The sequence below is a fragment of the Balaenoptera acutorostrata genome, chromosome 2 (genome assembly GCF_949987535.1).
Source record: "Balaenoptera acutorostrata chromosome 2, mBalAcu1.1, whole genome shotgun sequence".
Classification (NCBI taxonomy): domain Eukaryota; kingdom Metazoa; phylum Chordata; class Mammalia; order Artiodactyla; family Balaenopteridae; genus Balaenoptera; species Balaenoptera acutorostrata.
The window spans coordinates 102,252,664-102,266,626 of NC_080065.1; the positions used below are offsets into that span (position 1 = coordinate 102,252,664).

At 40.9% G+C, this 13,963-nt stretch overlaps 1 long non-coding RNA gene across 1 annotated transcript; it reads left to right on the forward strand.

Moving 5' to 3' along the window:
- The first annotated feature begins 1,173 nt into the window (after nt 1–1,173).
- Nucleotides 1,174–12,154, forward strand: LOC130707269 (uncharacterized). Its single transcript, XR_009007168.1, has 2 exons — nt 1,174–1,488; nt 9,679–12,154. It is a non-coding gene; the product is annotated as an uncharacterized LOC130707269 (long non-coding RNA).
- The last annotated feature ends 1,809 nt before the right edge of the window (nt 12,155–13,963 follow it).

Genomic DNA, 13,963 nt, shown 5'->3' on the forward strand with positions numbered 1-13,963 from the left:
TTCTGAGAGAGAGCTTGACTTAGAGACTTGGCCTGTGTACCAGGCTGGCCTGCTTCTCAGGCGTTTCTGAGCTTTTGGGGCCCAACTGTAAAATCTTGTTGACTTGAGCAGATCTAAAGCTGGGAAGGAACACTGATACAATGGCAGGAATACAAGTATGTGGTGAGTTGGAGGCATATATTTCTTCATAATAAATGAGCATTGTAGAAGAGGGACCAGTGTTCATAGCAGAGAAGTGTTAGGGAGAGGAGTTTTGGGATTGTATCATGAAACGTTCTGGATCTGAAGTCTGTGGGAAGATTCCAAGATTCAAGTTGTGACGTGTCTCCCGAGTTGCAATTAGCACCCCCAAGCTTTCAAGATTGCTGTTGTACAGGGCCATGGCTGTATTCTCATTCCTTTAGCTAGCTGAATGTTTTCAGGCCAAAAGGTTTCGCCATTGCTCTTTCTTCAGCCATCTGGAGTCATCTTCAGTCTTTAAGACATCTTGGTTATGGTTTTTCCCATCTCCCAACCTTTCTCCCAGCACCGTGACTAGATTAAGCTTTGCCTCTGACAGTGTTTTGAAAAAATTCACATTTCTATTCAGTACAACACTTTGAACTCTTTGGAGAAGAGTTATCATAGAAATCTAGTAAAAGAGGGAACTCTTGCGGCAGTGATTTGATAATTTATTTTCAAGAAAAGTTTTAAATCGTAGTTTTGAAACCTGTTCTGTTGAATCCAAACAGGATTAGTAAGCATCAGTCAGGACTCAAGGAATCACATTTCTGTGGTCACAGTCATAAGGTATCTCCCATTGTATTTACTCTTCCCTGTATTTTTTGCCTGACATTCTGCCTGCAGCGTCTGACGAACTCTGATGAGGGAAAGCTATCTTATTCAGCTCTATTCATTTTTTTTTCCCCAGGCTGTGCTAACAATGAAAAAAATCCCCAAACACCCTGTATGGTTAATTGGGTATAATGTGTTACCATTTATGGGGCTCGGAGTTTTAGAACTTCCCCAGGCACAAAGGACTCAGCAATGATTGTGGATTATAACTGAGGATTTCTATTTATGTCATTCCAAGAAAGGTGCGTTTTCTTAGGCTCAAAGTCTGACCTTTCTCTGCTTATTGAGCGCTTACTGGTGGCCTTTCAAAGTTACTCATTGGCCACTATATTACCTAGTTACTTTAGTGCTGTGGCAAGTTAATTCAAGAACTACTTGAGGGGCTTCCCTGGTGGCGCGGTGGTTGAGAATCTGCCTGCCAATGCAGGGGACACGGGTTCGAGCCCTGGTCTGGGAAGATCCCACATGCCGCGGAGCAACTAGGCCCACGAGCCACAATTACTGAGCCTGCGCGTCTGGAGCCTGTGCTCCGCAACAAGAGAGGCCGCGATAATGAGAGGCCCGCGCACCGCGATGAAGAGTGGCCCCCAGTTGCCACAACTAGAGAAAGCCCTCGCACAGAAACGAAGACCCAACACAGCCATAAATAAATAAGTAAGTAAATAAATTAAAAAAACAAAACTACTTGAATCACTGAACATTGCATGTATTCTCATAAACCAGATATTTGGGCCTGGGTGGTGAATCAGAGAGCAGAGACAGGCACTGAAGGGTGTCTTCAACCATGAGACAGGAACCCACTTCTGTGTGAATCGGTATCTGGGAGCATTCCTCTGGAAAGTCAGCCTGGGACAGCACAGGAGAAGTAAGCTGCTCCCGGTTCTATTTTCTTCATCTCTACAGAGAGATCTGCAGGTATTGGGCCTGCCTTTGGCCAGAAGAAAGTCTCTGGATTATTAGAAGAGGTGAGAGTGTGGGGGGAATAGAAACAGCAAAAGTTCTGTTTTCTCCAAAATGCTAGAGCCTAGCCCTAAACATACTGAATGAGATGTTTTTGTGGCTCTTTACTCCCTCTTGTGGCGACGTGGTGCCACTGTTTTCTAACTATCGTGGACCTTCGTGTTTCCACCTGAGGCAGAAATCACCAAATTGTTTAACATATTCAGGTTGGATGTAACTATCCAATACGGCAAAGAGCAGAGGTTCCATGCTACATTTGGACACATCTCTCAGAGAGTTAAGGGATTCATCTGTTAAAAGTTGTAAATAAGCATGTAGATCCACTGTTCCCACCGAGAGATGGTTTCACAAATACTTTTTCCCCAAATGTTGGACTAGTATGGGGATTTTAGAATCTGCAGATGAGAAAAAGCACCAGATGTCACCCTTCCATTCCACTTGAGGGTAAATAGTATAACGTTTCCCTACAAAAAAAAAATGTAGAATCTGAATTCATATATCCATTCCAGTGATATTTTATCAATTTGTATATAACATGATATCACATATATACGTATTTTACTCTGAGTGTTAATAAATATTCTTTATTTTAAATTTTGCACATTGCACTTTAACATTACATCCAAACATTTCTCAAGTGGATGCCAAGTTTGTAAAACCGTCTATTCAGCTCATTGTCATTTCTGTACAGAAGTATAAGTAAATATATGTGATATAATATGTGCAGTAATCCTGGAATTATTTTATTTATCAGATATTTTGGCCTCTATTCTATACTCCACTCTGCAGTACAGGGAGGAGTGGGATAAATGGCACAGTGTAATTGGGAGGTCTCTCTCTTGTTTAAAAACTGGAATGGAATGGGCAGCTGTACAAGAGAATGTGCCAGAAGTAGATTCTATTTTTGTAGTAAAACGAGCTGGCAGCAAATTTTATAGTGCTGTGCATTGCTTTAGGATCATTCTCAAAAAGCAAAAAGAGCATCCATTTGTGTTGCTCAGTAGTCTTAGTACTCTGGTAAATTACGCTACAATGAAACGAGAGTAGACTCTTTCCAGGCACAGACTCTATAAAGGGCATCCTTTCACTGATGTGGCTGGTTGGGCATGGTCAAGGTAGCTGTAAACACTCATCTTCTCTGGTGTGGTAGGGAACCTCCAAGATAGCTTCTGTGATCCTCCCTCCCCCATCTTGATATTCACACCCTTGTGTAATCTCTCCCTTTTGAGTGCAGGCTGGATTTATTGATTTGCTTCCAATGAACTGCATTCCACAGAAGTAATGGGATGTTATTTCTAAGATTAGGTTACAAAAAGACTATGGCGTGCCAAAACTTGGAAGTAACCAAGATGTCCTTCAGCAGATGGAACGGTAAATAAACTGTGGTACATCCAGACTATGGAATATTATTTAGTGCTAAAAAGAAGTGAGCTATCAAGCCATGAAAAGACATGGAGGAAACTTAAGTGCATGTTCTAAGTGAGAGAAACCAATCTGAAAAGACTCCCCACTGTATAATTCCTACTATATGACATTCTGGAAAGGACAAAAAAGAAAAAAAAAATGAAGACAGTAAAAAGATCTGTGGTTGCCAGGGGTTAGGAAGAGGGAGGGATGAACAGGCAGAGCACAGAGGATTTTTAAGGCAGTGACACTATTCTGTATGGTACAATAATGGAGGATACATGTCATTATACATTTGTCAAAACCAATAAAATGTACCATACCTAAACGTGGACTTTGGGTGATAATGTTGTGTCAATATAGGCTCATCTTGTAACAAATTTACCACTCTGGCGGGGGATGTCCACGGTGTGCGTAGTTGTACATGTGTCAGGGAAGGGGTTATATAAGAACCCTCTGTACTTTTTGCTCTATTTTGTTGTGAACCTAAAACTGCTCTAAAAAATGAAGTCTATTAAAAAAAAAAAAAAAAAGAGGCTATGGCTTCTGTCTAGGTGCCTTCTCTTGCTCTCTCATTTGCTCACTCTGTGAGGACAACTGCCAAGTTGTGAGGAGCTTTCTGGAGAGGCCCACGTGGCGAGGAACTCATGTCTCCAGCCAATAGCCAGCAAAGACCGGAGGCTTGCCCGTGGCCACAGGAGTGGGCTCAGAGTGGAGCCTCCCCCAAATGGGCCTTGAGATGACTGATGCCAGTCGACACCTTGATTACAGCCTTGTGAGAGACATTTTGAGAAACTCTGAGTTGGAGGTACCCTGTTAAACCAGGCCCAGATTTATGACTCATAGAAACTGAAATAATAAACAAATGTTTGTGATTTTAAACTGTCTAGGTTTTGTAGTAATTTGTTGTGTAATGACAGATAACGAATAAACTTGTTAAGCCACCTGTCATATACAAATGTTGGAGAGATTCTTTAATACTGAGAATTAGATGGAAAGTACTGAACCTATGGTTCACGCCAGGGACTCTACCCACGGGTAAGCATAAATATATCCAACCACCTGTGACTACAGGTGACTACAGTTATAGTCTCTGTGTTGTTCTAGAGTAAACCTTCAGTTCCTCTGCATAAAAGGAAGAAAATTAAATTTTACTGAGCATTTACTACTTACTAGGCACTTAAATGATATCTTTTAGGAGGAGATTATGGGCAGTTAAAAAATTTATCCAAGTCTATGAAGATAGAAAGAGAAGAAGATGGGATTAAAATCGAGGTGTCGGACCTCCCTGGTGGCACAGTGGTTAAGAATCCACCTGCCAGTGCAGGGGACATGGGTTCGATTCCCTGGTCCGGGAAGATCCCACAGGCTGCAGAGCAACTGAGCCCGTGCACCACAACTACTGAAGCCCGCGCACCTAGAGCCCCTGCTCTGCAACAAGAGAAGCCACTGCAATCAGAAGCCCAGGCACTGCAGCGAAGAGTAGCCCCCGCTCGCCACAACTAGAGAAAGCCTGCACGCAGCAACAAAGACCCAACGCAGCCAAAAACAAACAAATGAAATAAATAAATAATAAATAAATTCATTAAAAAAAAAATCGAGGTGTCACTTCCAAGTAAAAATAACTTGTATCACTCTTTCCAGAACTTTTCCTTGCATTTTCTCATTCTATATTTTCCACTAATCTGTGTTAAATCATTAGGCTTTCCTCACAGTCTACAGTCATAATGGGGTATTTTATACACATTTTTCTCAGTAACTGATAGAACAAGCAGGCAAAATATCAGTAAGGATATAAAAAGCTTGAATAATATGATCTGCAAACTTAACCTAATAGCCATGTATAGAAGCCTGAGCCCCAGACTGCAAATTACACATTCTTTTCAAATATACATGGAATCTTTTCTAAAATTGAATCAAATTTTACTAAAATTGGGTCATAAAGCCAACCCCAATATGTTTAAAAGGATTGAAATCAGAGTATGTTCTCTGATAATAAGGCATTCAGCTCAAAATCAACAACAAAAAGATTACTAGGAAATCCCCATATATTTGATATGAAGAAATATACCTGTAAATAACTCATGCATCCAGAAAGAAATGATCATGGAAATTAGAGAACATTTTAAGCTGGAAAATCTCAAAGTTTTCTAGGAGTAAAAAGTTTTCTAGGAGGAAAAGAGAAGCAAGGTTGTGGATTCTAATGATGAGTCATGGTGTCTAAGCAAGACAGAGAGGAAGACAGAAAGAGGCTCTGGGTGTCCAGAGAGACACGGAGGGACACGTTGGAAGTTGCCATGATAGGGAAGGATTCTGCAGCGGGAGTACTTGAGCTGGAAAGGTTTGGATGTGAGATTGCCAAAGTGGTAACTGGTAACGAACGTGTCCAGGGTGTGACTATAGCAAAAAGTTGCCAAAGTTGACTGGATAAAAAAGTCACTGGAAGCCAGGGCATTAAGCAACTAGGAAGCAGGGCATTGGCTGGATCATGCACAGGGCTTCTAAAGTCTCCAAGCAGAATGCAAGGAGCTGAGGTGAAGAGTCACGTAGCAGGAAATAAGCCATGTGATGAGTGAGAGGTTGTGAACAGGAAGGAGGAAGATTGAAAGCAATGAGATGTGAAAGTGGGTAGTAAATCCCAAGTGGCTCAACTGTCATGGGAGTAGGTGTCCAGGATAATCTGGGTTACTCTTAAAGCACATTTCATCAGGTATATTCTACAAAGAAAGACAAAACTGGCAATAGCTCACTGTATACTAAAACTGGCTGTAGCTCCCTATATACTAAAACTGGTTTTCATAGTTTAGACAATGCATAGAATTATCAATTGCTTCCCACTGGGAGAAACCAGCCAAGTTCTTACTCTTTTTTTTTTTTAACCCTTTTAAATAATTCAAGTATAGTTAATTTACAATGTTGTGTTTCAGGTGTATAGCAAAGTGATTCAGTTATACATATCTATCTATTTTTCAAATTCTTTTCCATCATAGATTATTACAGGATATTGAATATACTTTCCTGTGCTATACAGTAGGTCCTTGTTATTTATCTATTTTATATACAGTAGCGTGTATCTGTTCATCTCAACTCCTAATTTATCCCCCCACCCACCTTGGTAACCATAAGTTTTGTTTTCTCTGTCTGTGAGTCTCTTTCTATTTTGTAAACAAGTTCATTTATCAAGTTCTTACTTCCTATTTGGGTTTTCTCAGCCTCACAATCAGCTTTACTTACTGTGCCTCTTTTCAGTCTTACCAACTTCTCCCTAAGAGGTTTTGCTCACTGCACGATACACACGACTGCTTGCGGTTTCTCTAAGGGAGATATACATCCTGTAATTCAGGTTTGTGTCTGAAGCAGAGTTCACAAGCTCCACAGATATTGTGTTTAATTCAGACTGATGCAGCTGCTTGTAACTGAGAGGGTTTTAAGCTACACAACATATGGGATTTTATGGAGCTTAAATTGTTTTTAGAAGTTATTCATTTGTATAATTACACAAGTAGCTTTTCAGGTAAAAACCGGAAAAAGCCAAAGTCCCCTTGATCATTGCCATGGTCCCAAATCATGCCCAGAACTAACTACCTAATCAGGTGGTATGTTCTCCTGGGCTTTTCTCTACGCATTTACATTCTTATAAGTGCACAGAGGGGAATATGTAGTTTTGCACAACGGATCATTTTACTCCCCCGCTTCTGACGCGCTCCCCATTATAACTAGAATAAAATCCATACTTTCCACTGTGGCCTCCAAGATTCCACACAATCCGGTCCCTGCCTCCCTCTGTGACCTCCTCTTGTGCCAGGAGGTGTGACGGTGTTCTCCCCACAGGGCCTTTGCATGTGCTGTTCATGCTGCTTGGAGAGTTCCGTCACAATCCTTGCTTGACCGTTTCTTCTCAACTTTCAAGTCTCAGCTCAAAATTCATCTGCTCATAAGCCTTTCCTGGATGCCCTCTCTAAATTAGTACTTCCCTCCTCTGTCTCAACTTTCTATCTCTTTTGAATCCTGTTACCTTGTTTCAGGCAACAGAGTTCTACCACTGGGGTTTGAATCCTCTCTTTACTCCATGCTAGCTAAATTACTTCACCTTTTTGCGCTTTAGGTTTCCCATCTAAAACTGAGGATAATTATGCACTTACTTTTTAGGGTGTTATGAGTTAATATTTGTAAACCATGAACAAGTTGCCTAGAACGTAATGCGCTCTGTTTGATAAATTGATACAATTTTTCCTTAGCACTTGCAATGAGAGGAAATCATTTCTTCCTTTGCTGTTTATCCTCTCCCTTCTCCAGAATGTAAGATCTGTAAGTGCAGGGACCTTGTCCATTCTGTTCTTAGGCCAAGAAGAGTGCCTGACTCATAGCACCCTTAATAAGTAAAGGCTGAATGCATGAATGTTCAGATCTTACCTCCTGCATAGGGTTCTGAGTGCACAAGAGGTAAGTTTTTTTGTTTTTTGTTTTTTTTTAACTTTTGGCTGCATCTCACTGCATGTGGGATCTTAGTTCCCTGACCAGGGATTGATCCCGTGCCCCTTGCAGTGAAAGTGCGGAATCTCAACCACTGGACAGCCAGGCAAGTACCAAGAGATAAGTTTAAAATGGAAAACATGGTCCTGCTTTTATTAAAAACTTAACTTTAATACACTGTCCACCACTTAGTGCTATCACCATATCTTGCCCTGTTATACTAGAAATGGACGTAACTCCTCTAACCTCCAAAGTAGGCCTAACCCAGCTGCAATACTCTCATGTGTCTTACTTTTCCAAAGAGCACAGCAGAGCAAAGACTGCTAACATATCCTGCCCACTGTCCGCAGCACATGGTGGGATGTAGCTCCAGGACCTTGCTTCAGATGTGCAAGATCACCCATCCATTAAACCATTGATGTTTCTATTGCTGAAAAAACAAACAAACAAAAAACAAAGAGCACCGCATACAGAAGGTCAGTGTAGTAGCAGCCTCACTGCTAGAAAAACACTAGCAGCAGTTATCATAAGCAAAAATGACATTCCCAGATTCCAGCACAATCCAGACCTGTACTGCAGTTGCCAGCCAATTTATTTAGGATTATCTGTGGGATGGAGGAAAGAGAAAAGTTCTTGTTTAAGCCTGTCAGGTTACTAGTCATACTGTGCTGGTTGGCCAGGGTCTGTGAACCTAAACTCTACTGGGAAAAATCTTCTGTAGAGAGGTTAGTTGTGCTTTCATGCGCTCCTCTTGCAGAAACCCAAGCTTTCTCCAGCTGTGCTGTAGCTACTGTCACCACCAAGATGGTGGGTGCTTCAGAGGTCCAGTAAGGCCACATGGACATAAACTTTCCTACTCTGAAAGATGCATTTAAAAACGATTTTTTTCCTGCAGATATTTTCTTGCTGCATTAAGTCCAAACTGGGTCATCTATCCAAGGCTAAGAAACAAGATAAAAGAGAAAAACAATTAGCAAAAAATCCATTAGATTGCTACCTACTAAACTGAGCTTGAGGAAAAGCCAGGTCTGAGGTGTTTCCTTCCTGGTGCTATCAATGGATCTTTTTTTTTAAATTGAAGTACAGTTGATTTACAATGTTGTGTTAGTTTCAGGTGTACAGCAAAGTGATTCAGTTATACAGACACATATATCTATTTTTTTTAGATTCTTTTCCCTTATAGGTTATTAGAAAATATTGAGTATAGTTCTCTGTGCTATACAGTAGGTCCTTGTTGGTTATCTATTTTATATTTAGTAGTGTGTATGGGATAAATTAATGAGTCTTAAGTTCATGCAAATTACAGCTGCCTTTACAGGATAGGGTCCCCTAGAGAACATCTTGTGATTCCAGGAAAAAAAATTCTATCTCCGTCCAAGGTTTGATTCTGACTTATGCAGTATGAGTTCCTGGAAAGCCTGTGTTGGTTCCCAAATGAATCCATTTTCGTATTAAACTTGGCTACTGTGGTCTATATGTGCTCAATCACCCTGCACAGCTGCAATCTCAAACCAGCTGCAGCTCAGTGACAGCTGACAGAATTACTATGAGAGCCAGTGAGTGAGGTCGGGGGCTCTGCAGCCAGGAACCACGCCCCAATCATGCCACAGGTGGTCTAGTGAAGACACTGTTCTCCTTGCAGCTGGATACTAGACGCCACCACTCACCTTTAACTGGTACCTTTAAGTCTCTTCTTCTGGCTCCCCCCACAAGAACGAGGACATGAGAACAAGCTAAGAGCATTAGAGAACAGTGTACACGAATAAAGCAACCCTCTTTGGCAGTGTATCATACACCTCACTCTGTGACTAGCCAGAGCCCAGCTGTGAGTCTGGGAAGTGGTGTATTAGCTTCCCAGCAATGGCTGAGAAAGCCTTCATTCTCGCTCTTGTGGGCCTGTGGCTGAGCACACCTCATGGAAGATCACAGTTGGGTTGATTTTGCACTGACATTTCTTAAAGTAAGAATAACGCACACAACCTTTTTTTTCTTTTATTCTTTTTGCAGTTTTTTTTTTCTTTCTGTAAACAGAAGAACGGGATTATTGGAAAGATGACAACGCAAGACTGAAGCAAATACCCCGCATGAAGATCTGGGTGCTTGTGCCAGGTGGAGCTTGGCGACGGAGCCGATACTCACCTTGCTCGGTTCCCTCGTGAGATTTCGTTTGAAGAAGTTTGGCGCTGCTCAGTCGCCGTAGCTACACCCTTCGCGGAAGCGACCGGGAGCGTGGAGACCACAGTTTACTGAGTTGTCTCACTGGCTTACCGTTGATGGCCATGCCCAAGGCTCACTTTTACACCTTGATTCGAGTCTGCATTCGGAATGCCCGCGGACTTCCTTGTGCCCAGTAAGCAAAGAAACTCGCCGTTGGCCTGGTGCTAGGATAGCGTCACGGGTACACGCGCCTTTGTAGGGAGCAGGGGGCGGGGTGACAGGGGCACCAACCCTCCGGGAGAAGAGGGCCCCGCCTCCAGGCCACGCACCCCCCTGGTTGGAGGCAGCGCGGGGGCGGAGCAAGGTCCTGGCTCAAAGCCTAGGAGTGACCTTTCTTATTACAAGGGCTTTCTTATCTTTCAGCGCCCTGGAGGCTAGCCTTTCCGGGTTTCGGTGAGCCCCAGAATTAAGGGGTACAACGTCAAAAGGCAGATGTGGACAAAGGGCTAAGAGTGCAAGGGGCTGGTGACGGGACTGCGTTGGAGATTTAGGCTTGAGTTACAGAGAGATTTTCTTGCTCTGCCTGAGAGTTGAAACCAAACTTTCAGAGTTGTAGAGCCATAGCTGTCTGTTTGGCATCTCCAGCCGTAGCTTCACTTCGCTTACTGTAGGCAGTTTGCCCAAAATTGAAATCGTGTTCCCTCCAAAAGCTGATCTTCTCCCACTATTCCTTATTTTGATGAATGGCCCACCATAACCTAGATTCTCAAGCCAGAAATATGGGGGTTATTTCTGTCGTTCTTCTCGTACATCCTATTAATCAAAAAGACCTATTGACTCCATTTCTAAAAATAGGTAACTGATAAGAACCTATGTATAGCATAGGGACCTCTACTCGATACTCTGTAATGCCCTATATGGGAAAAGACTCTAAAAAAGAGTGACTATATGTATATGTATAACTGATTCACTTTGCTGTACAGCAGAAACTACACAACATTGTAAATCAACTATACGCCAATAAAAGTTAATTTTAAAAAAAATCTCCAAATTACCCTCTCTTCAACATTTCCTCTGCATTACTTCTGGTCTCAATTTTTCCCAATAGGTTTCTATCTGTTACCCCTGCCCACGTACAATCAATTCTCAATTATGGAGCAGAGTGATCTTTCCATGATGTAAACATTTCTCTGGAGTAATCCTGCTTAAAATATTTTAAGCACAAAATTCAAACACCTAAATGTGCTCTGACTCTGCTTGCTTTCGTGCCCAACCCTGTCTCCAATCTAGCTAGTACTTCTGTTGCCTGAAGAGTATTCAGTATAGTTCCCTGTGCTATACAGTAGAACCTTGTTGTTTATCCATTTTATATATAATAGTTTACATCTACTAACCCCAAACTCCCAATCCATCCCTCCCCACCCTCCTCCCTCTTTGCAACCACAAGTCTGCTCTATGTCTGTGGGTCTGTTTCTGTTTTGTTGATAGGTTCATTTGTGTCATATTTTAGATTCCACATATAAGTGATATCATATGGTATTTGTCTTTTTCTTTCTGACTTACTTCACCTAGTATGAGAATCTCTAAGTCCATCAACGTAGGAAGCAACAAAATTAAGAACCATTAAAAGATACTGCCTATGGGCAACTTGTGTGTCAACATACGTTAATGGGTGTTTTTTATGTGCATGTGCTTAGTTTGCTCTGCTCAACCTCTTTGTACTTACACTTTTTCTTATCAGTTCCAGAGGAAAGAGAAAAGCTGGAATAGAAATTCAAAACAATAAGAAAATCATACATGGGTTGCTTTGTCTGTTAGTGCATAGACTCTGGCTTGAGAAAAGGTTTTGAAATTAATTTTAGAAAAGATTATCAAAGAGAACTTTAATAATGCGCTTAATATTTGCAATGTCTACAGCACATAGCTCATTGTGTTTACTTTTTCTGATTTTGATCAGCCTGGTTTAATAAATGAAAACTATTAGGATACTGGTTCATTTATGTTAGTTCATTAGCTATAAACATTTGCAAACATTTCTGTTAACCTCAGAAATTAGAATTTAAACTTGATGTGATGCAGTATTAATGTTTCTTAATTTTTGTTGAGAAGAGAAAAAGAACTGCTTATCTATAGACGATGTTGAAAGGTTTGTGATTTTCCTGTGTCATTTTATGTATTTTATTTTTGCTATTTCCTGATTATCTTTTTCAATGCTTCTCGTTTTATTTTGTTGTGAATCATTTCATGGGAGAAGGCATAGATTTTTACCAAAATTTGTTTCCAGGAACTTGACTTTTATCAATGAAACATTTTAAAAAAACTTTTATTTCAGTTGTTTTTGCTTTTTGTTTGTTTGCTTTGTTTAGTTTTTCGTTTGTTGGACAAACACTAAGTAATTTTATATGGACTAAAAAGTAACTTCAACAATGACTCTCTGTATAGTTTGACAACTTCTCTGATTTAAGGAGAAGAGCTATGATGGTGTGACTCTGGAATGTCACATATAAATGTGGGTAAGTTCAGACACAAGCATATTCCAGATACCTCCTCTCAGAGGATCATTACTTCTTCAACCTCCACTCCCCAGGAAGCTACTTAACGTGTTACAGGAGTGATGCTGGCCTCTTAAGTCCGATAGATTTTAGCTCAGATAGTGGCTCTGATGCCCATATTAGGGTAATTGCAGGAACATGTTTCTTTGTTATTGGAATATGGTATGTTAATAACTTATTTGGTTGGGTGGTGGGATATAAACAGAAAAACCCACATGGCTTCTACATACAGTTTCTTTTCTTTTGGAGAGATGGTATAGAGTAAATATTAAAACTTCAAATGAGACAGATCTGTTTTACTTTTTACTAATTCCATTATTCCCTCAAATTGTTTCACTTCCCTGAACTTAAGTTTCTTACTTAAGATATGTGGGAAAGGTAAACACTGAATACTCTGGCTATAATATTGTTATTTCGGACACATCAGCTTTCCTAGGCAAATATCAATTGCATTCAACAAATAGACGATAGTATTTGTTAGGCAGGTTTTACAGCAATACTGAGAAGTAACAAATCTAACATTTGTTTTAATTTTTTTAATGTTTTTTTATTGTGGTAAAGTCACGTAGTATAAAACATACTATTTTAACCCTATTTAACCATACAGTTCAGTGGCACTAAGTACATTCACATTGTTGTGCAGCTCTCACCGTCATCCATCTCCTGAATTTTTCACCTGCCTAAACTGAAACTCTGTCCCCATTAAACACTAACTCCCCATTCCCCCTCCCCCACCCCCCCCCACCTCCCGGTCCCTGGTATCTACCAATGTACTTTCTGACTCTATGAAGTTGACTATTCTAGGTACCTTGTGTAAGTGGAATCAAACAGTATTTGTCTGCACCTAATGTATATTGGAATGCATTTTTAAGGTTAACTTAATATATGTCCTGCAAACAGATTGTACCTTCTTTCCCCCCACCCCGTGCTATACAGTAGGCCCTCACCAGCCATCTACTTCATACATAGTAGTGTACATATGTCAATCCCAATCTCCCAATCCATCCCACTCCCCTCTCCCCCCTTGGTGTCCATACGTTTGTTCTCTACATCTGTGTCTCTATTTCTGCTTTGCAAATAGGTTCATCTGTCCCATTTTTCTATATTCCACATATATATGTTAACATATGATATTTGTTTTTTTCTTTCCGACTTACCCCACTCTGCATGACAGTCTCTAGGTCCATCCACGTCTCTGCAAATGGCACAGTTTTGTTCCTTTTTATGGCTGAGTAATATTCCATTGTCTATATTTACCACATCTTCTTTATCCATTCCTCTGTTGATGGACATTTAGGTTGCTTCCATGTCCTGGCTATTGTAAATAGTGCTGCAGTGAACATTGGGGTGCATGTATCTTTTGGAATTATGGTTTTCTTTGGGTATATGCCCAGGAGAGGGATTGCTGGTTCATATGGTAGTTCTATTTTTAGTTTTTTAAGGCACCTCCATACTGTTCTCCATAGTGGCTGTATCAATTTACATTCCCACCAACAGTGTAGGAGGGTTCCCTTTTCTCCACACCCTCTCCAGCATTAATTGTTTGTAGATTTTTTGATGATGGCCATTCTGACTGGTGTGAG